This window comes from Anoplopoma fimbria, chromosome 11 (assembly GCF_027596085.1).
Source record: "Anoplopoma fimbria isolate UVic2021 breed Golden Eagle Sablefish chromosome 11, Afim_UVic_2022, whole genome shotgun sequence".
In the NCBI taxonomy this organism is placed as follows: domain Eukaryota; kingdom Metazoa; phylum Chordata; class Actinopteri; order Perciformes; family Anoplopomatidae; genus Anoplopoma; species Anoplopoma fimbria.
The window spans coordinates 15701111-15726588 of NC_072459.1; the positions used below are offsets into that span (position 1 = coordinate 15701111).

The 25478-nt window shown below is 39.9% G+C and overlaps 1 protein-coding gene across 2 annotated transcripts in view; it reads right to left on the reverse strand.

The window, feature by feature from the left end:
- The window catches only part of stat5a (signal transducer and activator of transcription 5a), a 54371-nt gene that overhangs the window by 19999 nt on the left and 8894 nt on the right, over positions 1–25478 (reverse strand). The window contains exon 2 of one of the 2 annotated variants that reach the window (XM_054607111.1): positions 1439–1502. The exons of the other annotated variant lie outside the window; for it this stretch is intronic. The gene's annotated coding sequence lies outside the window, so the exon portion shown is untranslated. The remainder of the gene's footprint in view (positions 1–1438; positions 1503–25478) is intronic. 2 annotated transcript variants of the gene reach the window in all.

Here is a 25478-nt window from a genome sequence, read left to right on the forward strand (position 1 = left end):
GACTGGAGCATAAATCGATTTTAATGAAAAACTCAAAAACCTTGTCAAAATCATATCAAATCGAGTGCATGTGTTTGCGTGTCATGGCTCCAATCACCCCTCATAGCTGTCCTAAGGTGAGTGCATGTTCACTATATGTGAGTCTAGGTGAGCTGAGCTCAGAAAGATAATTCCACTCCTTATGGTATTTGTAGACACTAATCCTGTAAGCCTATAATAATGCTCCTGCTCCAGTATCGCACTGAATGTGTCCCGACCTTTGACCTTCCAGCCTGTCCTTATCCAATGGAGACTTCAGACTATGGAGCTCAGACTTCAGAAAGAAGGCACATTCATGCTGCTACTATAGAACAGTGTTAGTATCACTGTGAGCGGCTCACCTCTCTGTGGAGCCAACGCTTTGATCCATAAATCCACAGATGGCTTCAGTAAACTTTGAGCTGAAATCACAACAACCACACTTGGTGGAGGATTTTAAAGGAAACTGACCAGAGAATCTTTGCCTGTCTTGACCAAATAAAACGGGCAAACAACTTGGTTCAAACTATTAGACAAAAGGTTTGCACGATAACTTCATCATCTATTCAAAGCTAAGATCTTTTTTGTGATCTTTTTTCATATTTATCTAATTGGTAAGGGACAGGGGCTGGGGATTCTCTCTATTCTGTTATTAAATGTTTATTGGGTGCGTTGTATTGCACCTGACCTGATTTACAAAGCCAGTAATGTGTAAATATGTTACCTAGCTGGTCGATCCCTATTTTTCTATGTGAAACAATGAGGTGAAAATTCACAAACACCACACTAAATGCTGCGTTATCTTTGCTTAAGTTTCAACGTGCATATCGTTTTCAGATTGTGTGTGTGTGTATATTCATGGGGAATTTAAAAAACAATCAAAAAGGCTTTTCAAATGAGTAACATGCACATGTTTTATCTGCCAGGGCATCAGCAGCAAGCACCAGCACTCGTCCTATCAGCTGATTGGAGGAGGAACCGAACAGGAAGAGCGTGAAACCTTTTCCACCACCTCTTTCTGTGACACCCTGGGCTTTCTGTACCACCCTGTATTATACAAACAGCATGGCATGTTGGGAGCTAAAGCTTTAAACTGTGTTTGCTGTGAAGTGAGACAAACTGGTGTTTACTAGTCTATCTTTCCCTTTAACAGCTCTTTAAGGTGGAGGCTCCATGGTGTTTGCCCAACATTAGCGCCTCCATTCTTACCTCCAACAGGAGAAAGAGTTGCTTCCCAGCACCTGTTTCATTCTGACTACATCCAAATGCCCTGGCATGAACCTGAGATGTGCTTTGAGAACTGAAACATCTCTTTCTCCGTCGCTGTCCTCACTTTACAAGTAACTCACAATGGTGTCACGTTACACATTTTACCACTAACTTCACTGCAGACTTTACAAAAAAAGAAAATACACCTTACCTCTTGCCTTCAGCTCCGTGCTACCATGTAACAGCAGGAAATTCGAACGAGGAGCACCACAAACCTTAAACAGACAGACAGAGAGAGGGAGAGACAGAGAGTAAGAGAGAGAGAGAGAAAGCAAAAGGAGGAAGTGAGTCAACTTTGGGTGCTTCTGAGGAAGCTATCTTTTTTCAAAAGGACCAGAGCATTAACAAAAAGCATGAGAGGTCGAGAGAGAGCTGAAAGGTTGAAAGGGAAAGTCCGCAGATTTCTCTTTATTCCAGTTGTCTTTGACACGTCAACATAATAACGTCAGTTATGAAACTTCCCAATGCTGTAAAGGACACCGGCTCTCTTAGTGATGCTATATAGGGATCTCAAAAATGACATGACTAACACTGACATGTTAGAAATGGCAAGAAAGCATTTTAAAAATTGGATTGCATGAGCAGATATTCACCAAACATCCCCATCTAATTACTATTATAAAAAAAAATCTAAAAATACTACTGTTTATTACAAGTTCAATTTTATTTTCTTAACTCTGCCGGTAATATTACCATAGTTCTCACCAAAGAATTTTCTAAGCTTTTGAACATTGCAAAAAGATTACCGTAGCAAAAAAACGACCATCACACAGCAAACAGTAGGGCCGGATTGGCTTCTAGTTTATTTGGAAAGAAATAACCAAGTGTGTCTAATAACCCTTCAAAGTACAGAAGAAATGTGAGTGTGCACAACTAAAGCAAGTATAGTAGGTCAAAGAGTTTGTCAACATAAGACTGGTTCAATTTAAAAACACAATTTAAATTCTCTCAGCCCTCTGTCGTTACTGAAGCTGATTTGTTGTTTGTATCGCCACATTGTGAAATATCACCAATGAACTTGGTGAGTAGTGTTGTCCCCATCAAGAACACCAAAGGCCAGATAAACAAAAATTCAACCCAAGTTATAATGTGTGGTTTTTCTTAAAGTCTTGTCAGCTGAAGACAAGTTCAAGCTTTGTTTTTGTATCTTTCTCATGAATTCATCTTAGAAAGAACTAGAGTGTTTGGTCCGATTATGAGGCTAGAAAGTCTCATGGCAGCAACATTAAGATTTGAACTACAGCCTGAAAGACCGCCATGGCTCTGTCATCATGTAGCGCACAGAGCCAGAGCCTCTGAAGTCGGGCTTATCGGATCCAGACAGCTTTCATTCCTGGCTGGACCCTGAAGACGGGGAACAGCAGGAGCCCACATGCTGGCTCAAGTCTACAGACAAATATGTGAGTATCTGTATTTTTGTCTGGATCCATCAACCTTGGCTCGATCCTTCTTTGCTTCTCAGCCGTCCAGCTTGATTATTGGATTTAACCCTCTCATTACCTAATAAATTCTCTTCCAGTTGAGAATGATCGTCAATGGAATGGCCTGACCTATAACCTCTTCAGCAGGTCTGCAAGGTCTGCTCGAACTAAGCCTCCCTGTTTTAATATCCTCCCTTGATCGGCCATCTATAAGTCATGTGTGCTCTATAAATTACCTGAAGACGGGACACACACAGTCCAATGCCAAGGAACAGCCAAAAGTGCAGATTCATACTCACTGGAGAGAAATAATGAAGCAATTATCACAGGTGTTTATCGTAGGGCCTCATATTAATTACCGCTAAAGTTTTTCTCCTCTCATTACAGAAACTATGAAGCACAGTTGGTTCCGTTTTCATGAAACAGAGTGATGCTACTTCAGAGGCAAAGGCTTCTGACTCCTCACAGGAGGTCATCATGTCTGCTAGACAACTCTTATTTTTCCACTCCCTGTATTTATGAGCACACACACACACACACACACACACACACACACACACACACACACTTGACATTTCTCGTTGGCTCTTCCTTCAAAAGATCATTGGTTGTTGGTCTCTTTTATCTTTATTGCCATTCTTTTCCAACAGAGGGAGAACGACCTTGGCTCCACCTCTAAAGCCATTCTACGACTCACGCAAGCTTTTTGTTGTCCGTTTTGAATTTACTGCCAACAGATTTTCTTCTCCTCATCTCTCTATCAGTTCATGCTTTATTGACATTAACATTTATATAGTATAACAATTACCACTGATCCTCTTACACTGCGTGTGCGTGCGTGCATGCGTCATTCTCTGTCCCTCAGGTTGTGGCATATGGATACATATTGAGCAGCGAGATATGCCTGGTCTCCTTCACCAGTAGTATTTTTAATTGTGAGAGGTCATTAAGCTCTTTGAAATTTTAAATAACAGAGTTTAACTTGACAAAATTCATGTTTCATTAAATGATTTAATGACATTGGAGGAAGATTTCTATCTCAGCCTCAGCTGACAAACAGCCTAAACATATATTGTACTTTCTTTTTGTTGCCATGATTTGTTGTTGAATGCCGATTCATAATCTGAAATTGGAATTCATCTAATTAATTGGAATTTTGAAATCAATTATTTTCTCTTAACTGCATCTATAGCTCTAAAGGCATGACTCAATGATATTATTATTCATGGATCTCTCTCTCTCTCTCACACACACACACACACACACACACGCGCACACGCACACGCACACACGCACACACACACGCTGCAGCTAACCAATTCAACACCATGGCAACACCAGACAATCACGTCGCTCAACTAATGAATTGCCAGCTAAATGAATTAATCCATGATGGTTTCCAGTGTGTTGATTCCAATCTCTCAGACACCAAATAACAGGCACGGTTTGACATCAACTTGGAGGAAAATCAGTCTTCTCCCTCAGTCCCTTCACACACCATTGGCAAGGAGGCAGGGAACGACTACAGCGGTTTTCTTTTTCACCCAGTGTGCAGAAATCGTGGCATATTTATGAGTAGAGAACGGCTGGATGAGAAATCAGGAGAATGGGTTCCAGCTAGCATTACACAACTGCTAAAAACAAACAAATCAAAACCTTTCCTACCCCGGCTGTACAGGGTTTCCCATAAAGCCTAAGGGGACTGCTTCATTTTCACATTTTCTGATTATTTACCTCAGCTAAAAACCCTACAACACTGAGCAAAACTATGATAAGAGGAGCTTAAAGAAAGTTCACATCAACCTATAAGCTCAATACTTTATAATAATAAATCAGGAGTTATGTTATCAGTCAACAAAACCAATTCACAGCCTCAAAAATGCATCATACTTAATAAAATGTTGTGCATGTTGGTGGTGACGTACTGAGCCTCTCTCTGTCTTAGGATGTGCAACCACAATAAGAGACTCAACTTCCACTTTGAGATGTTAACTTGCGGATGTTGTTGTCCCTGAAAACCTCTCAAATTCAGTTTGAGAGTTGTTTTAAATGACTGAAGGGGCTCTACGTAGGGCTGGGCAATAATTCCACATGATAATTTATCGTCCTTTAATGGAATAGTAGTGTGATAAAAGTATATATAAAGATAACGTGATACACAATTAAACCGCCTCATTCTATAATAACAAGCACAAACTAACTCAAATAGTAGTATAGCTCTAGCTCTAGCTCTACATCTTCAGTTATCCTGCAGAGATAGATTCTCCCCTGGACTAGTTTTTACAGACTGAGACACAGACTATCAGTATCTGTCAAAAAACAAACAAAAATTTGTTTGTGTGTCATCAGTGCCTGCAGCGAATGGAATAGAAAGAACAACTTTTCCCATGCTTTTCCATGAGTCAATCAATGGAAAATAAAGAAAAGTCCCAATCACTCTAGGTGAGGAGAAGTCAACAAAAAATAAATTCCCTTTTTCAGCCAAGACCTCACTGGTTTGTTCTGCCAAAACGTATTTAGGACATTGCGAGCTCAAAACAGGGAAAGCTTTTGGGTGAGTGTGCTTGTGTGAGGAGAGACCACACAATCTAAGTAGCAGACATCCTCCTGCTCCTGTTGTGCCCTTCATCTCCACTTGTGTGCATTACATTACAACTTAAGGCAACCAGGCAGCAACAACAACAACAACGAGACAATCCCTCTTAAAATGGCCCTGAATCATCATCATCATCATCATCATCATCATCTTTGTTGTATTAAATTAGCTTGCAACAATCACAGCGCAGTATGAGCAGCATGTGATGAGTGTTTGTTGGTCTCAAGCCCAGCTGAGATGTTGTTGTTGTTTTTTAATTCCCCATGTCTTCAAGCTCATTTAGCTGGCTCCAACGCAAACAAAGCGAAATTACACACAACTCGTGTCACCCACTCTTTCCTCTGAGGAAAAACTGCCATTCATCAACGTAAGCGCTTCCTGTTAGGAAACTGAAGTGCCACCCACCATTCAGAGCAATCTCACCGCTCTCCTTTACACCAAAGCCCTGTGAGCGCAGGAACCGAAAGGGCACACACAAACAACGTGCCAAACCATGCTGCCGCTAGTCCTGTGGGGTTTTTAAAGGATAAAACTTTTTTTTAATTACAACATACTTAGCCATTTTGGCTGATGGGTGCATATTTTGCATTTTTCTCTAAGTGTTTTTTTGGGGTTTTGTTTACCATATGGTTAACAGGTTTGCAACATTTATGAAAAACTGATTTTTAAAAAGCACCATTAAAATGATCAAAAACAAAAAGCTTGTTTTCCTCCTAAATTTCTTATATAAACATAACTTCATAGCTTTAAAAAATATAAAAATATTTGGAAGGTTTTATTCCTGTGTTTTTAAATTCTATTAATGGAGGAATCCTTTAGTGCCTTTTAAATATACTTGAAATAGACAATACATCACAGTATTTTGCTCATTATCAAAGTAATACTGTGCTGCATTTGAAAGTAGTCTGTCATTTTGATGGATGCATTTACGGGCTTGTAGGAAACACCTATCAAGATTTAAATCAGCTGCTTCACAGTAATCACAATCTACCAAATTTACATGATCCGTTACACAGTGTCCATGTTTACTTGTTATGTCTGGGCTTGATTTTACATGAAACACATTTACACATGACAGTAGCTTGTGAATGTTCAGAGACTGGCTCTCTGATCTTATGTGTTGGAACTTCCCAACAGCATATGAGGGAACCATCTGGAAGAATCAGGGCTTTCAAAAACATTTATATACATACTGTCCCGACATTAAGTGAAACCAATGGGTACTTGGAAGACCCAGTATAAAAAAACACATTAATTTACCTACGGGACGCGGGGCACTCTGGGATTATTTGGAATATTATCAATTATTTTGCAGTTAAATCAGTTATTATTAGTTTTTAATCGAGACACTGCAATTTATTGGACCTAGCTGGAGTCTATTCTAGTCCTAGCCAGCTGCTGTTGACAGTCAAGAGATAACATTATACAGTGTGTGGAGTTTCACAATTTATTTACCTCCCGTCTTTCTCTTTAAAATTGCATGACTGATAATATCTATGTCAAATAACGAGATAACGGCAATCAGAGGAAAATAAAAAGTATTACTTCATAATCCAGTTTACTCAGGTTTCATTAGCAAAAGTTCGCTGACCTCCAGAGTTTACTGTTCTCGTCCACGTTGCTCCATTCACCATTTCACCCAGATCTGCCTTTTTTTTCACCCACTTTTCCATGAATTACACAATACATAACAAAGGCAAACTGTTTGTTGACGGGTGACTGTTTCTGTTTTAGTATAGGCAGTCTCCCAAGAGTTTGGCTGGCAGCATGATCCTATATGCATAAAGGATAATCTTGCATTCATTTTGCTGTCCATTGCATCTGTTCACTCATTCAACATGTTGCATGCTTGTTGGTTGAAATAAGTGGATATGTGTAAGGGGTCTAGTCTTTATACGTTTCAGTAATCTGTTACTTTATCATAGCTTTAGTGGTGCCCTTTGAAAAAGGGTCAGTACAAATGTAACATGATACATACATGATAACAAATAAAACTATCAATTACATGCAAAACACGGTTAACACATGTTTTTAAACAAGACAAAGAGCAGGCAAATCTGCATCATCTGGTTGGTCAATAAAATCAATATAAAGATAAAGTCTGTATTAGTAAATCAATTTATGTTACTGGCGCTTGTTTGTTTATCTGGAAGCTAAATTAAACTTGGTGTCCGTGAACCTGAAGGTTTTCTGAGCCCAAACTCACCAGAATATATTTTGTAAAGTTGTTTGCAAAGAAACGAAAAGATAATCACAGAACTCTATTTGTCTAGTAAATGAGTAAAATAAACAAGTGGCTCCACTGTCTGCTCTGTGCTCTGCCTCCCACCTATACCTCCCTGCTCCTCTTTGAGTAATACCTCTGCGTTAAACTGCAGAGTGTAAATCAAGTCCGTAACTTACTTCAAGTGTTACGTCCAACGAACGTGGTTGCATCTATTTCTGCAGCAACTGTGGCCCATTAATGGATATTTTTAAAATAAGAGACAAAGGCACCTTTAGAGCCTGGTCAGTCATGTCATCTGCAGGCACAAAATACACAGAGCAGCAGTAAGGACGCTACATGTGACTCCAGCCGACCAAACATCCTCATTACAACACCAGCTCAGACCTGGCCCTCTGCTCTCCAACATGCAAACACTACAGGCTGGCCAAGTCTAATCTTGTCAAGTCATCAACTTTTTCAGCAGACTGACGGCACAAACCAAAATCACTGTTGTGAATCATCTCCAGACGGAAATATCAGGTTTGACTTTCACCAGGTTTGATAAAGTTTGACTAAAGATTGTTATTGGCCTGTATTTAGTAAAAAAGGAGATCAGCGCTGATGCTTTCTAGTCGCCGATCCCTGATAATGCTACATTGTGAACAAAAAATCAGTGTTGAAATCGGCAAGAGGAGAGCTAGTAACGTTGGCAGCATTGGAGCTAACAGCAGTTACAGTACAATTATGATGCGTTTGGGCTCTATTCAGTAAAATTTTGGGCGAAGGTAAGTTAAAGCGTTATCATGATATGGTCACATGAAATCTTGTAGTTTTTGGCAAGAAATTTGAATGAATACAGTTATTTGAAGAATATGTTTTCACAGCAATATAAAATAGATCTGTCGCTCAAATACTCACACGCCGTGTCCACATATTACACTGCTCTTATACCAACAAGTCCAACGTAATATGTAAACATGTGTATTGTGCTTAAGCCCTGCCTTGGCCGTTTTCACACAGTAGTTCTGCGGGCATGACATTTTAGGAATAGTTTTAAAGGCGTAAAGTTGGTTTATGTGAATAAGTGGTAAGAGTTGGAATATATATATATATATATATATATATATATATAAAAAACTCTTCCTACGTATTCTCACACACACACACACACACACATCAGTAAATAAATGTAACTGCTTTGGGCTCATTTCTTATTGTACACATTGCATTGTACATTCTATTGTAACTGAAATATCCTGAATAGATTCATATCAATCTGGGAAATCCGTAGTTTACACTTCGGAGAGGTAACATTTTTTTTTCAGGAACAGTATTGAAAAAAATAGTCTGGAGGCTTGTGTACCAGATATTTAAAACAAAACAAAAAACAAAAAGGATCTGTATGAACCAATATGGATTATCAACGATTGTCAATTGGTATCAGTGGTAAGAAAACCTAATCTTGGTATTTCTAAAAGTAATACTCCCTTCTTTTTTTTTACTGATGCGATCTGCGATTAAAAAAAGGTGACAAGATCCAAACTGAGAGTTTTGAGATCTGCTGCACCTCTGTTTGGAGCCTATATTGACCTGCACCTCTTCCTTATCTGGGGACATGGAAAACAACTGGTGCGGACGAGAGGCTTAAGGGGAAAATTCCTTTAAACATATATAAAACTGGCGACAACCATCGACTGAGGGTCAAACGAATGTGACTGTGGATTCACGTTGAACACAAAAAAATCAAGAATTATAGAAGAAGACATGGGAGAGTTGTTGTGACAGAGGAGCACATGACCAGGAGCACAAAGGACAGACGACTATAAAAGGGTCTTTGTGCGGTCCAACCTGCCCTGAGGTCCTGTTGCTAAGCTCCAACCCACATCCCATCACGCTGTCAACATGAGGAAGTTCGCTCATTAGCTCAGTAAAGTGCTTGTGTGTATGTGTGTGTGTGCACTCACCAGCGTGCGTTGGAGTGCGCAGGTGGTGACACATGGTTTGTGTATTTTCTCACATTTGAATGTGGAGACACTTTAATTAAATATGGCTCACAAGACTTAATTTGATGGGTAAATCAAATTGTGAGCCGAACATCTCTGCCCTGTAGGCTTTTCCCATCAGCGTCAGCTTCTGTTGTTGTTTCTCCATGCAACAGGCTAAACAAGGAATATGGCCATCACTGTCACATCCTCACATTAGCGAGATACTCTTATTTTTGAGCGGTCAGTGACATGAAGGTCAGAATGGACAGGACCAAAAGACTGTGCTGCTGAAAACCACCTATAATCAGTCAAAATGTGCACCACTCAGAAGCAGTTAGAGGCCTGTTTGATTTTATGTGGACATAATATTAGCTTGTGGGCTAATGGATTTACGGTGCTTTCGATTATTGGTACAGGGCCAGAGGGGTGACGGGGTAAAAAGACAGAAATTTTTTTCTCTGCTCTTAAAAGATGCTACGTAATGCAGTTGCAGAGTGAGACTGAGTGATTCTTTAAAAAAGACAAATCCACCAGATAACAGATATTGTTCCATGTAGTACTCTCCGGGGGTTCACGTGGAGGCTGAATTATTTATTTTGAGGATCGTAAATGTTGTATCAATTTTTTTCAATGAAGTCCCTTTTATTTAAAAAAGAAATGGCTATGTATCAGAATCAGAATCAGAACCAATGTATGAAGTCAAATCAACAGGTTTAGGAGTCTGGGTACAGCTGGAAGAAATCTTTACAGATACCAGTTAGAAAAATTGTACGTTTACACACTGCGTGCATGGGGACACACGGACCTACAAGACATGCCATGTGGTAGTACGTACCCCACAAGGGGTGTTTACAGCACACACACACACACACACACACACACACACACACACACACACACACACACACACACACACACACACACACACACACACACACACACACACACACACACACACACACACACACACACACACACACACACACACACACACACAAGATGAATTGGAAACACACAAAAATGAACCTGATAAAAGGCCATTTTAAGGCAACAGAACATCTGCCTGCAGCCAGAGGATAATCTGTTAGAGCTTATTGCCTTATTGTTGATGAAGTCTGAATACCAAACAGAGAAATGTGTTAAAAAATTATTGGTACAGGGCCAGAGGGGTGACGGGGTAAAAAGACAGAAATTGTTGCGTGTCAGTGTGATGCAGCACAAAATAGTACCTGCTGTGGAAGGGCCATTGTCAACCTGAAATGTGTCACTCTCCTTACCTTTAAATATTATAACTATAATATTCCATTGCTGCAAAAGCATATTAGGTACATATATGTAGAAAGAAATATCATTGATTGTGTTAGACACATCCCAACATCATCTACTGGCGGCTGTGGCGTAGTGGAGAGAAAGGTAGTTCTCCAATCAGAGGGTCGGTGGTTCGATACCCGGCTTCGGCAGTCGATGCGTCCTTGGGCAAGATACTTAACCCCAAGTTGCTCCCGAAGGCTTGCCATCGGTGTGGACTGGATGTTGCATGAGTGTTAGTTAGAGTCTGATGGTGGCACCTTGCATGGTAGCCTGTCATCAGTGTGTGAATGGATGAATGATATGCAATATACTACTGATTGTAAGTCGCTTTGGATAAAAGCGTCTGCTAAATGACTGTAATGTAATGTAATCTACAATTGACAGAATCTTTATTTTAAATAAAGAAATGAACAATCGATGTAAAAATAATCCCTGATTGGTTGATGCATACGTCACTCAGTTTGACGAAGCTAGAGCGGCCTGCTGTTATCATGTTCAAACACGAGCACTTCTGTTCTCCAGAGCTGAAATTCTGTCTTTTGTATTGCGCTCTCAGACACACAGACACAATTCATTCAGACTGACAGACCAACATAGTCAGCTACCCACAGCGCTGCTGCGGATGATGGTCCAGCTGCAATGATGATCCACCACAGATAAAATGAGAAGATAGACTCTGAAAGGCATTATACAGCCGCTTTTACACAGGTGATCAATGACCTGTGGGGGGGTATTGTGCCGATTGTCAACACTGTAAAAGACATCTGTAAGTCTCAACACACTCGTCAACTACTCAGTGAGTATTTCATTTCCTTTAAAAAGTGCACTGTGCAACATCTGGCCAGGATTTAGTTTAAACATACAAAAAATGTAAGAGGTCACAGTGTTGTTTACATCAATGTATTGTATTGCTGTGATATATCAGCAATACAATTAATTGTTTGGTTTTTAATACATTGTTTGGTTTTGGATACATTGTTTGGTTTTGGATACATTGAGGGTTTGTAAGAGCGCTGGGCTTTGAAGCAAATTTTACATTGTGGCCAAACAGTAGAATAACACAGTGCACCTTGCTGAGTGAGTGTAATGGGGTAGTTTGGATTGTTTTTACAGAAAGGAGGTATGGGTAATTTGGTATGGTAGGGATTCTGATGCATGGTTTCATGCACCCATCCTAACTTCCAACATTCCTCTGTCTACAACCTCTATTGGAGGAATCAAACAGGAAGTGTAATGTTGCCATGGTTTCAGTTAGTCAACTATGGATACAACTTGAGCCCCATTTATTTTAGCTTATATTTGTTCACATTGAGGCAAAATTGGCAAGATTTCACTTCATAATTTTTTCCTATTACACATCTGTGTGAAATTGCCATAATTTGCTTATACATTTTTGAGCTTTGGCCAGAAATGTGTTTTGTGAGCTCAAAGTGAGCTTTGACCACTAATTTGTGCCAGATTTGAACAAATTCCCTCCAGGCATTCCTGAGATATATGGATGGACAATCTGAAAACATCAACAACAATATGACACACATGTCACCGGCTCAGAGGCATAGTTAAGAAATCTTAAAAACGTAATGATTCTCAGGTAAATTCTGGAGTTTTGATTCCTGAAAATGGTTTTGTACTCATTTTGTACTACATTACATTACAGTCATTTAGCAGACGCTTTTATCCAAAGCGACTTACAATAAGTGTATTCAACAAAGGTATTCAAGAGAACTACTAGTCACCAGAAGTCATAAGTGCATCTCCTTTCTTAAACAAGCATCAAGCATACTCTCCACTGTACGAAAGCCTCTGCCTTAGAATAATAACAGTTTACAGTAAACACATGTGTACACACGTTAGCATATTCTCGCTGACAGCACAAATAAATCTTCCAAAAGCTAGCAGCCTATTCCTGAGAGAAAATAAAGTTATTACTCACAAGCCTACAGTAGCCCCCCTGGGGACACTGTAGGCTTGTTAACAATATTATGATGTGATTGCTAAAACTTTCTGTGGGGGCAGACCAGACAAGGCAAAACGAGATAAACTCAACTGAGAAGGAGGATGGAATATTGCTTAAATTGTTTTTCTTGTACAAAACAATAAATGTAAACGATGAGAAAGGTGAATAAGCATCTGCATGTCACTGCATGTAAGATACACAATGCCAGAATATAAATGAATCATTTTAACAGTAAAGTAAATCCTATTTCTGATCCTCATTCTTTTCAAATGTGCATTGGCCAAAAAGTGACTGAGGAGCCAAGACACATACAATATGATGAATATAATGGCACTGTGGTATGTTTTTATGATTCCTGGATCCCCTTTATGGAGTGTGTGGCCAAATACTGGTTTGACATCGCCTTCCACTTTAAGAGGAATGTTTTTCCACAGAAAAAATCTCACTTCCCGGCCGATTCAACTTCTTAAACTCTGGCTGTTAGAGGATAGTCAAGAGGTCATTGCTGATTGGGTGTATTCAAATGCAGTTGTATGACTGATGATGCCATCCATCAATAATTAGTGAGTCTTGTGCAGCAATTTATGTTCTTTTTATGTATTTCTGTTTGTGTTTTTACCTGTGCAGGTACGCTACAGTTAACACAAAGGTGCATTTATGTATGAACAATTTAGCACCAGACAAGTATAGATAGAATATGTCAGCTCTGCATAGAAGAGGCTGGGGAATGAAGCAAAAGGTGGACTGAAGTGAAGATAGGCAGGTGAAGTTGAAAAATATATACTATATCACTAGCTGTCTCCGTCACAGTGTTCCTCCTACAGCGCCTGTGCTTTGCTCCTACGTGAAACACCAGCAATTTGTTATTTCTGTGCGACTGGCTGGAGCTGTGACTGAGCAGAGTGATGGAGCTGCAGTCAGAATGAAGCGGGATCAATCTGGGAGTCATAATATATTGCAGGTGACAGTCCCCAGCCGGACTCCAGCCCGGAAGAATAACGTTGTGTGTCATTGACTTGCAGCCACAAGCAAACGACTCCTCTAAAAGTTGAAGCATTTCAGCACGCCTGCGTCTCTTTGTGCAACTTTATGCAGAAGTACATTCGCAGAGCCTTTTTTTTTGGTAACACGGCAGCCTTACTTCACCCGTGATGACATGTTGCAATGGTGGCCTTTTGCAACCTTGTGAGAACGGCAGACTATTTAAAGGAGCTGGCCTGGTACAGAGAAGCTGCAATATCTTTTCAATCTATTGTGATCATAAGTTTAAGATCCCCCAAGGCAGAGTAATTACAGAGAAACTCAAAGTGTCCCTATTCATTTGTGAAAATAAGATAACTGCAAATGTTCATGAAATATTTTTGAATACATCACTTTTTATACCAATGAGTTAAATGCTTAACACAGCAAGACGCACACACACCACGTGGTGTCACTCAGTGCTTTACATGGAGGGATTGAGTGGCTCTTACAGATCTTTATTGATGTTCTCTGTACTCCCTGTGTGACCTCATTGTGCTCAGCTGGCCTGCTAGCCTCAGACACCCCCGCTCTAAACCCCATCCACTTCAGCCAGAGCTCGACCAGCCAATGATCTGCTTTGTTTGCCAGGCTCACGCTCTCCAGCCATCTGGACAGACGCCTGAGAGCAAGTCAAGGTATTTGAGCTGAGAAAGGCAGCAGCAGCAGCAGCAGCCTATATGTGAAAAGGAAACTGTGCATCTCTGAAGTTCTTTGACGTGTGAGACTGAATCTGTTGTTTTTTTCAAGTGCAACAAAGCCTTTGTATTGTACGGTTGGTTCAAGGCAGATCAGTTGTGCTATGGCAAAATAAACTGCCACAATGCACAGCCATATTTAATACGTGAATGTCAGAATGAAAGCTGGCTTCATTGAACGCACAGAACTTTTGATCAAACTGCAACATTAAATCAACCTCCGTGTCTAGTATGTAATGTATAAACTTTGTTACTAAGGCTGTCATATTCTTAGTCAACTAACCCACATATGATTTTGTCCACTAATCGATAAGTTGATTTAAACAAATGAGCCGTAAGGAGTCACACAAAAGCACCACTTTAAATCTTAGAGTTTAGAGATGTGTTCATATCGTTCTTGGAAATAAATCATTCAGCACCAAAAACATAAAAAAATAACTAATTGTAGTCAACTTATCAACTGAGAGGGAGCAGCCCTATTTGTAACCTGCATGTTTTTTTGCATACTCTGTACAGTAGACTATAAATGAATATCTGTAAGGGTACTGAAATAAACACAGAGCACACAGAGATGAAACAGCAACCGCTTACTGTGTCTGTCTGTGTGCATAAAGCAACAGATGCAGATATGCAAACAGGTGACAGGAGCTAACAGCTGAGCTCCGTTGTGTTCTCACCTTTCTCCTCTGCAGTCGAGATGATCTACTGCAGTGATTTTTATCAGGACCACTGTGCATGGCATCCATCCACAAATGTCTTTATTTTATGTTTAGCCCAAGGAGCTAAAGATAGCATGCACTTAAAAAAGACTGCTGATCATTTCATAAATCATAAGTGTTAAGAAGGATTTCCTGCCTTCCAGACACCCATCGTAGTCAACTGATAAGCTATCCTTTTCTGGTAGATTTCTCATTCAAAAAGGCCTAAAAAGAGCGTCCTTGAATGCATCACTAAGATAGTTTTTATATAGTCCCTGCTTAGAAATGCATTACCTCATGAAGATGTTTTAATTAGGCAAATAAAAAAACTGTACAAGGTCACGGATTACCAGCAGTATCTCTAACAGTTTTATTTGCATTTATGTTATTGGCATGAATGAGGAACGAATCGCTGCCAACCAATGGTTTGCTTTGAAAAGTAGCTGCCAATAGTATAAAGTTCACAGGATCCTTTCCCTCGGCAGTTCAACTTTCTGCCTCCATTTTTTTCCTAAATAGGGTTACGGACTTAAAAAGCTGCAGGAAATTATCTGTGTCATTATTTTCAAAATATCACACTGTAGTTGACAGTCGCTTTTCACACCTCACAGAAACTGTGAGACCAGAATAATACATACTATATTATACTACAGTGAAGTATCATGCTTAACATTATTAAAAGCAGTTCCTTCTTTCTTATCTGTCTTGTCTGCAACACAGACTACCCCCGGAGCGTCACTTTTTACTTCTGGATGTTGAATTTTGCATTTCTGCAATTGTGCACGCAGGAGAAATGCAAACAGGAGACGTCTAGGTGTGCATTTATTCGTCTATACGTATGAGTGTATCCATAGTGTCGTCTACAGAGAACCAGTGGGTGATTATATAATCTGAGCCCCTGAGGGAGTGTTAAATGTGGACATGGCTTGAAGCTCAAGTCCATGGTAGACGGAATGCCAGCTTGCTGGAGTGGAGCCATTTTCCGAGCCAGAAAACCCCTGAGCAGACATGGACAGCAAACCAGTTGTCACTGTGCAGCAGTCTGCTGTAATGATACATCAACGCAGGATAGTGATAGTCCACCTGTAAAAACAGACATTGGTTCTAAGCAGAACCTCCAACCCTTTAAGCTGCCACTATGCTTCAGAAGAGCATGTTGGATGGTCGGATAGCTTCGGAAACCTCTCAACCTTTCCAAATATCGGAATTGAAATAGGAGAAACAGATTGCCATTTTTGTCCATTAACCATTAATCAATGATCAAATTAAACTGATCAATGAATCTTCACAGCTCATCTTTCTTCAAATCTTTGTTGCATCTTCCTTTGATTACAAAAACGGCAACCAAAAAGATTGATTACTCTTAAACTATGAATGTTTTTCTTGGCTGCATATTTTCACAAACTGCCAGAATCCTCTTAAGAAAGAACAATACTCATTAACACACATTCTGTGTGGCTCAGCCAGATACAAGCCACATAACGAAATCATCTGATACCTAAATCAACGATAACATCACTAATTTGGCTGTCTTTGTTTAGAATTTTGAAACGGGGACAAACAAGAAACAAGCTGTTCTGCCAAACTTTTCAGTAAGTAGGTAAGTATTTTTTGAAGACATCCATGTCCCAACATTCCCCAAACATCCCTAACGCACCTGTTTGCTTCAAATTCAAGTCCTACAATTGTCAGCCGTCAATAAAAAAATGGGCTGTTGACAAACATATTTTGACATATAACAAACTACCAACAAGAGAAGCTCATCTATGTGAATAGCACACTCTGGGATGACAACAGACACAGAGCAGAAAGCTTTAGGTGGACTGGTGAGAGAGAAAAAACGCTTTGCAAATAATCACCCGATTTGAAGCTTAACCTACATACAGCATGAATTGGAAACAAAGAACATGCACCAGCTCAAGTTGAATAAGATTTATGGTCCATGTGTCCACTCAGGGCATCTGGGGTAATTGTCGCAACGTGTCGTCCCTTTTCTCCTCTGAACCGAACACATACGGTGGGAGCTCTAATCTGCTTACACAGACCTTTCACAACATCGTGGTTTTAAACCCCCAACTGCTGTGTCATTTCAACATGCATTGTTCTGCCTGCTTTCTGTCATGGTTAGATAATTTACAAATTTGCTGATATAATGCCCAATTTTACCCTTTTATCATCTGATCAGGAGTGTTTAATGGAAGATAACTAACGGCTGAAAATAGTCTGAATTAATTTATTGTAATCCGTGGGAAACTCTTGTTATTATTTTGGCTGGATATTAGTTGAATCTATACAGAACAACTAAACTATTTTAATTATCATCCTGAGCTGATGAAGCAGAGCGAAGCATTTCCACTGAAGCTATTGTTCAGAGTTGGGACCTGTCACAGTGGCCTTCTGCCAACAGTTGTTTTTTCCTGAAGAGGAGACCAAGCCAAATTAGTACCTGGCAAAAACACAGAGAGAGACCCTTATATTTAAGTTCAGTTAAGCACACAGCGCATGTCCAAAATATCGAATAATCTCTGATTCATACTGGCAAATTGCATTGGTTCTGTATGAGGCCATCTTTATGAAAGGTTCCATGTCTAATAATTAATACAATAATACTGCTCTGAGAAGTAATATGAAAGCTGCATAATATAGTTTGCGTTGTCTACAATGCTCAAAATTGCATACTGTACAGAACCACTCTTCAAAGACCAGAGAACAAGATGTAAACTTTACCAATTTAAATAATTTAAACAAACACATTAATTGTAAAAACTATATTCAATTAGAGCAGATTCTCTGATTTAGTATTCGGTCTAAAATAAAAACAAATAAGTAAAAAAACTAGAAAAGGAATAGTTGAACAAAAGTTTTCAGCTATCGATATGTTTTTGATTCATTATAAAATAGAGTTTTTATGGGGTTTTATTCTCAAGTAATTCAAATAATTCACACAACCTGGCTGTTTTTACATCTGCCAACTTCAAATGCCAGAGGAAGGACCTTTGACTCCCTCATTAATTTGCTAGAACATTAGATTCATTGCCATAATTGCCTTGATTTGAATATATGTTTGTAATGTATCTTGGTTTGAACTAACATGGAGACCCGACGCATGGGCACTTGAAAATAGTTTTACACATCGACATTAGATTCCATTATAATAGTACACCTTTATTAACTCTGTCTGGACCTTTGCTTTACAGTAGTGTCCATTTCTAATAAAACACTTAATGACCATGAACACATGGTTGTCATGAGCATCACCTGGCCTTCCTCTGCAGCATGACTGCCACGCTCTGCCATTTGTCGAAAGATGTCTAGGGAAAATAAATGACCAACTTAAGCTCCCGGTCTGCTGTTCATCTGACTGCCAGTTCACAGAGTGTTTAGTCTTGTCCAACAATGTAGACAAAACACATATATTCCATTATTCTTGCAATTTTTTGGTCAGAATTATACTTGATTGGTAGTTGCAAATATAACTTATGGTCTGAACAGTAGATGAGACCATTTGTGTTTGCTTACCTACAACTTGTGTAAATGCTAAAAACAAAATCACTAGTACATTCATATAGATTACATGACAGGGTACAAGGTTTTCATTTATCTTGAAAACAGTATTCCTCCACATCAGACCTCCCTGCACGCTCCTGTCAGTTGACCCCCTTCCTCTGATACCAGCCTTGTTGTCTTCCCAAACAAAGTGTTAAATGCCATCTGACAAGTGAATAAACATCAAGGGGGCCCTCCATGTCCCAGACAGGACTCCGGCGACAGACAATGAGGAGTTGTGATGAGGCCCCAGATGAGGGTGTTTATATATTTCTGTGGTAGTGCACAGGAGGAGGCCCAACCGTAAAACCCCGGACTTACAGAGTGCAGAGAGTGGATTTTCAGAAGCGACTGTTTCATTGTTTAAAAAAAAAAAAGGAAAAAAAAGGAGGAAATGAAATTCTGAGGTAAATCTCAGAAAATTCGTTTTAATCATTACTGGCCAAGGGTTGAAAGTAAGCAGGCTCATTCAGGGATGAGACTGGGGATTTATATACTGCATACATGTTCTTTACATATATATTTTAGATTTTCAGAATCAAAATTTATTGGACAAGTATGTGTATATTTTTTTTCATCTGAAAAGCTAGGAACAAGGACAACAAAGCCGAACAAATAAATGATGCGACCAGACTGCTATGGTCACAAGTAGTGAAAAATAGGTGTATATATTATGTAAATATATTTAAAAAGCGCAAAAGACCAATAATAAAAAATAAAAAAAAACACTTATATACAAGTCAAGTGTTCTGTTAGTTGTGAATAGTGCAAATAAATAAATTCTGAGTGGATATACATGGACTGGATGATTATGTAGAGTATGTGCAGGTTTACATGTTTATATACAGACTCCAACCTGCAGGAGTCAAAAATCCCCTTTCCAAAACAAGATGCTCCTGTGGGATTTAAATCAACAGAGTTGTGTCAACGTCTTGCTATCACAGCTGCTCAAAGTGTTGCTGCTCAAAACGGAGAGGCTGAATAAACTCTGACTCAAATAGCTGAATTCTCAGTGCATTTCCACTGACACATTGCTCATCACGAGGTCAACTGACTGCCTGATCATTATCTCAAATACTTCATCTCAAAGGCCTTTTCTATCCTCCTGCTCTGCTCCAACATCTAACTAACTGTGAGAGGAGGATCTCGCTGCAGAGCCCTGGCTGGCGTTGGTTTAGCCGCCCTGCTGCGAGAGGAGTTGGGTGGAGTCGGCCGTGCACTGCGTGAGCTCACATCCATACGGCGGGTTGAGGCAGACAAATCAATGCTTTTCATCAGCTGGAATAAAAGGGTGTGCTGCTAAATCAGTTTACCAAAGCCAATAAGTTGACATTTACATGTGATTAGATAAGTTAGATAACCCTCACGTTAACTAAATTAACTCGAGAAATTCTATTCAAAGCTACACCAAATTAATTTGTGTCTGAATGCTCTAACTCTATTAAACATTATCTCAAGGCCTCATGTTCTTGCCCATTTCCTCTTTCAGTCATGCAGACTCTAAATCGGTTTTTTGACCTCTACGCTCGCACTGAGAGGCACATCGTGCTGTAAGAACCAAGGAGTGCATGCATATAGTGTGTGTTTGTTTGTTTGTTTGTTTGTTTGTTTGTTTGTTTGTTTGTGTGTGTGTGTGTGTGTTTGTGTGTGTGTTTGTGTGTGTGTGTGTGTGTGTGTGTGTGTGTGTGTGTGTGTGTGTGTGGGAGAGGTAGGGAGGTTGGTCAGGCAAATATGGGTTATGTGTGTTGTTTCAACATCGTCAAACTGGTCTAAAGGCAAAAGGGACAGGCAGAATTGTATTGTTATAAAATGGAAAGAATTGTTTTTTATTGGAAATCTTATTATTATCTTTGCCAGGATGATCATGCGATCCGTCACATGTGTGCGTCTCTCACATCTCTCATTCTGCAATCTGCAGAATATTTTGGTCGCCCAGTTATGACCGCATGCTCCTGGAACCGTTCATCGTTGCGGTGACTCACACTTTCTCAAAACACCTTTAATAGCTGGCTTTATACTGCCATTGACTGCCTGCTGACTCCTCACTCACTACACTTAACCGTCCTCCGGCCGTTAGGAGCCGCTAGTGATAACACAGCTAAGCACATTGACATCATTTTGTTTTTGGCATGATTGTATGATGTGTCTTATCCGACAACTTGGCCGGCATTCATCGCCGCTTGTTTTTGAGTTTGATTGTGTTTTAAGACGCCTTATAGACGTCTAGACGTGGGTTTAGCCAATTGTTTGTTGTATTTTTTTTTTTTTTTTCATTCAAAACATACTGTTCATTGCAGACATGCCAGCCTACTTATTGCAGCTTTCTAGCATTCTGGACCAAACAACGAAATTGCTATTCAAAGATACAGTGGAGTAATGTCTTCCTGAGCTGAAAATAAAGTATCTCTCTCCATCTGTGTGTGTGTTGTTATTCAAGCTTCTCTTCTCTTTGTTGACATTGCCGGACCGGCCGCGCGTGTATTTTAGTGCATGTACGTGCATGTGACTGTGCTCCATTGGTTAGCTCCATGCCGCCGCTCTGCACTACTCTGATATGGTGGTTACAGCTGATAAAAGCACCTTTAATCTAATACCTTACTGCTTCTCTAATTTTAAATCTCTTCACCGTGGTGGTGTTCTTCTTCTCTCCTTCCTCTCTCCTCCATCAGCTCTCCTGTAAACACCAATGCAGGCAAATTTTGGGAGCTCAACCCTGTGATCTTTCCAGCTTGTCAAGTGTCAGAGGTCAGACAGCTGCATTTTCTCACACACAGTCACCAGAGCTTTACCTCTTAAGTAAAGAGGTAAAAAATGAAACACCAAAGTATGGTTTACATTTTGTACTACCTTGTCATTTGCAAGGGCCTTCATCATTTCAAGTGTTGATTGTAGAAAGAAATGTTATGCCCCCCCCCCCCCCCACCTCTGAGCTGATGCTCCCCTTACCATGTCTCCCCTGCCTTCATGGCAAGCTCAGGGCTTTCATTAAAGGTCAACTCCACCTTTACCCCAGAGAGGTGGGGCACCACCTCCAGCACCACCAGTTCAAGCCCCCAACAGGGTCCAGAGCTGAGTACTAAGATCCCGAGAGCCCAATCAATACTTTAAAATAGGAAGCATATCTGAAATATATATATATATATATATATATATATATATATGACTTTTTTGGCAATTAGAGCAGAAATAAGATCACCCATGTAGCTGATGTCCCATAAGTTAAGTTCATAAACACAAACAACCAGCTACGAGAAATGACATGACCAGAATGATTAACAGTGGCTTCAGAGTAAAGATGATTCAAAAAGACAATCAAGGCCAGAAGAACATGCCTACAACTCGTTCTCTGGCTTGCCAATAAGCTCCCAATCGCATCACTCGAGCAGTTACTTCCTCTTCAATCAAAACACAGACACTCAAGGTAGCTAGTTATTACACCATGATTACATTTTTATTCACTTTTCAGGAAATACAGAGGCTTCTGGAGTGCAACTTGATTGCTTCAATAAAATGTATCGTGCCAAGGTGTTCGGAGAAAACCGTTTCGGTCCTCAGGGTTCACAGAGCTAGCTTTAATTCATCTTTATCTTTACTGAAATATTGACCGTAAACTCATGTCAGGGCTCTGGAAGTACAGCCTTGAGCTAGCCAATGTTTGACCTGCGAGCACTCCTGACCCATGTAAGAGCAGAAGGAGGGCGCACTAACATTTGCAAACCAACGCAGGCACTGTTTGCAGTTTGACACAATTAAGTATGAGGGTTGAGCTTGTTTGACAAGAGCAGTGTATGCAATGTCATGTGAGCTCTGAAGGAAACCATGCAACAATAACAGACCGTAGATGTATGCAGTGTCCAAACCCCTCAGCAGTTTAGACCGATACTGAATCTCCTCCCTGCCATCAACAGATTAGTGTTGAAATCCACAGAGTTTCCTCCTCCGCATCACCAGGATTCAAAAAGCCGGTGTCGACATCACTACCACAACCAGACAAGTGGTGTCCACAATCCTATGTCGAAACCAGATTTGAGCTATTGACAGCCCCCTGTGGTTGTCCCTTAATTGTCAGTGCAATCTCCTCTTTATGTAGATATGTTTCAACACACCTGTTGTCTTGGTGACAGTCAGAGGAAGACATCCGTCATCCATTAGGGGAATGAATGTGCTAAGACAAGAACCAGCTATCACCTCAGTCAGTCCTGCAGCTTTAGGGGCCAAGTCTCAGGTGAAAGTGTGAGATCTCAGATGCTAATCCTCTGGCCTAGCTAGCAGTCTGTCACTTATTATCACATATCTCAGCATATGGCTTGTCTGTCCATTTAATAGCAACACTATAGATGACACATTACAGAACCCCAACACCATGTTCTTTTTTCTACCCAGTGGCCCACACACAGTGTCCTCATCATATAATAATCAAAATGTCACACTGTTGCTACATTGCATTGCTAGTGCTTGGTTTGGGCAGAGTTGCTTATGTCAGGAGGACAGACAGAAAAACAAGACAGAGCTCTCATCTCTGCCACATTAACACAAAGGCATCAACCGTATGCTGTTGTATGCACGGTAGCGTCTGGGTGATTATGGTAGTGGCACAGGGATAATCTGGATAAGCTGAGCATGCACTCTGAAGTAACACAGAGTGCCACAGCCACACACCCACCCTCTCACCCTCATTACCCTGCTTTCCCTACATGAGATGATTCCTTAATTCACCCCACATTCATGTGAAATCTATGCATTGCTATGGCAGTTTGAGGCCAGGTAACGCGTAATGAAAATGCTCCTGAACTTGCTTGCCTCCTCAACTCATCCTTCATGAATACTCGTATGGTCACCAGCGCTCAGCATGAAAGAGTTGTGCACTCTTAATGGGGAATTAGGTGAATGCAGGCAACAGAACATAATCCAAGAAGAAGAACAACAGAATGGAAGAGAGAGAATCATCTGCACCCAGGAGATATTGAAATAAAGGTTGTATTTAAAAAAAATATATATATATTTTATAAAAATATATATATATATATATATATACATATATATATATATATATATGAGGGGAATTGAAACCTTGCATTTCAAAATAAACTTTGTCCTTTATACGCCTTTTCAGTAAAGTTGAATGTAGCAAGAAAAGAAAATTGTCCACAATTCAGTCTTTCTGTAAGTGAAAAGGGAACATAGAAGAGAACAATACAAACACTCCAGTGCTGGGCCATCTATTTATAATCCACAAGGTATACTGTATACACACGGTGCCTCATGGCTCCACTGGGTGCAAAACAAAGAGCAGGGATTGCAGTGAGAATCGAAAATGTGTTTAATGAGGTTTGATGAACTATGGTGATGATAAACAATGTATTTGCAAAACATGCAACAACATGTTGCCCCCACTCCTCATAGTATATGTAAAAGCACATGTGATTGACTCACATGGCCTACTGGCTCAAAAGGGTGTCAGGGAACAGTGAAGACGGCAGAAGATGGGATCTAATAGCCAAAGATGTAAGCCAGGTTGGAATCCCTGAGGTTTCTTTTAATGCATAGGTGATGATTAAACTCATGTAAGTAGTGTTGCCGGATCAGAGTGACAGTTTCCAGCCCAATCCCAATTTAAAACCTACACAATAAAACACAAGCCTGAATCATAACATTGGAAGCCAGTGTAAAAACATTACATGCACAATGTGAACCACATCATAAGCAAACAAAGCTTCATATACACCACAAAGATTACCTCATTTTGTATCTCTATGTACAAATATAAATAAATAAAATGAGAGCTTGTTTGTTTTCACAATATTTTCAAAGCCCATTTTTCATTCAACCAGCCAGATCTGGCAACACGCTGCATGTCAATTATGAACATGGCACAAGGCTGTACATCTTTATAAATAGTTACACTTCATTGTAGACCCCTCTTTGACCCATTCATTTGCAAGTAGATCTTTATCTTTGACTAATTAACATCTGGCATCAGCATTGCTGCAATCCATCTACAATACACTGAATGTGTATTATATGATAAACAAAAGCAAAGAGAGTTTTGTGGTTTTGCTGTGGGAGTGGCAGGATGAGAGCCTTGTTAGTCAGACACTGCCGCGGGCCCAGATGAGCACACAGAATCAATACGGGAGAACAGCTCCACAAATCCTAACGCTGACTTTGCATTATATTGCACCAGTGCCTCTACAAGGAAAGAAGACACAGAGCATTTATTTTTATGGTGTTGTTTTCTAAAATTCATCACTGCAGATTATCATATATGTGAAAAAAAAGAAGGGCAGATAATTAATCAAAAGTCAAACACACTTCTAAAATAACAATACAGAGAGGGATAAGGGAAATGCTTGCCAAAGACAGTATTTATGTTCAATCATTGAGCTCTATTTATACTCTAATCCAGCACACTTTAATCCAAAGTACAACCACATATAATTGACATACATAAGCATCAATATTTTAGATTTTTTTGTTCCCCTTTGTATGTCATCATGATCATTTTTTAATCAAATGCTTCTTACAGTAATCTTACACAGATGTTAGCTCTTCCCCCAGACACAAGGGAGCATCCATGACCTAAATCTAGTCGACGTTGTCACACGCACATATTCATTCTAACAAGAGTCATGAATAATGGCAGCACAAACAACTGAGCTAAATTGTTTATGTTGTCCTTCCCACATGCAAACATGTGCTACTTCAGCGTTGCCACTGTAGACACATTAGGTGACATTATTTTGTTTACCGACA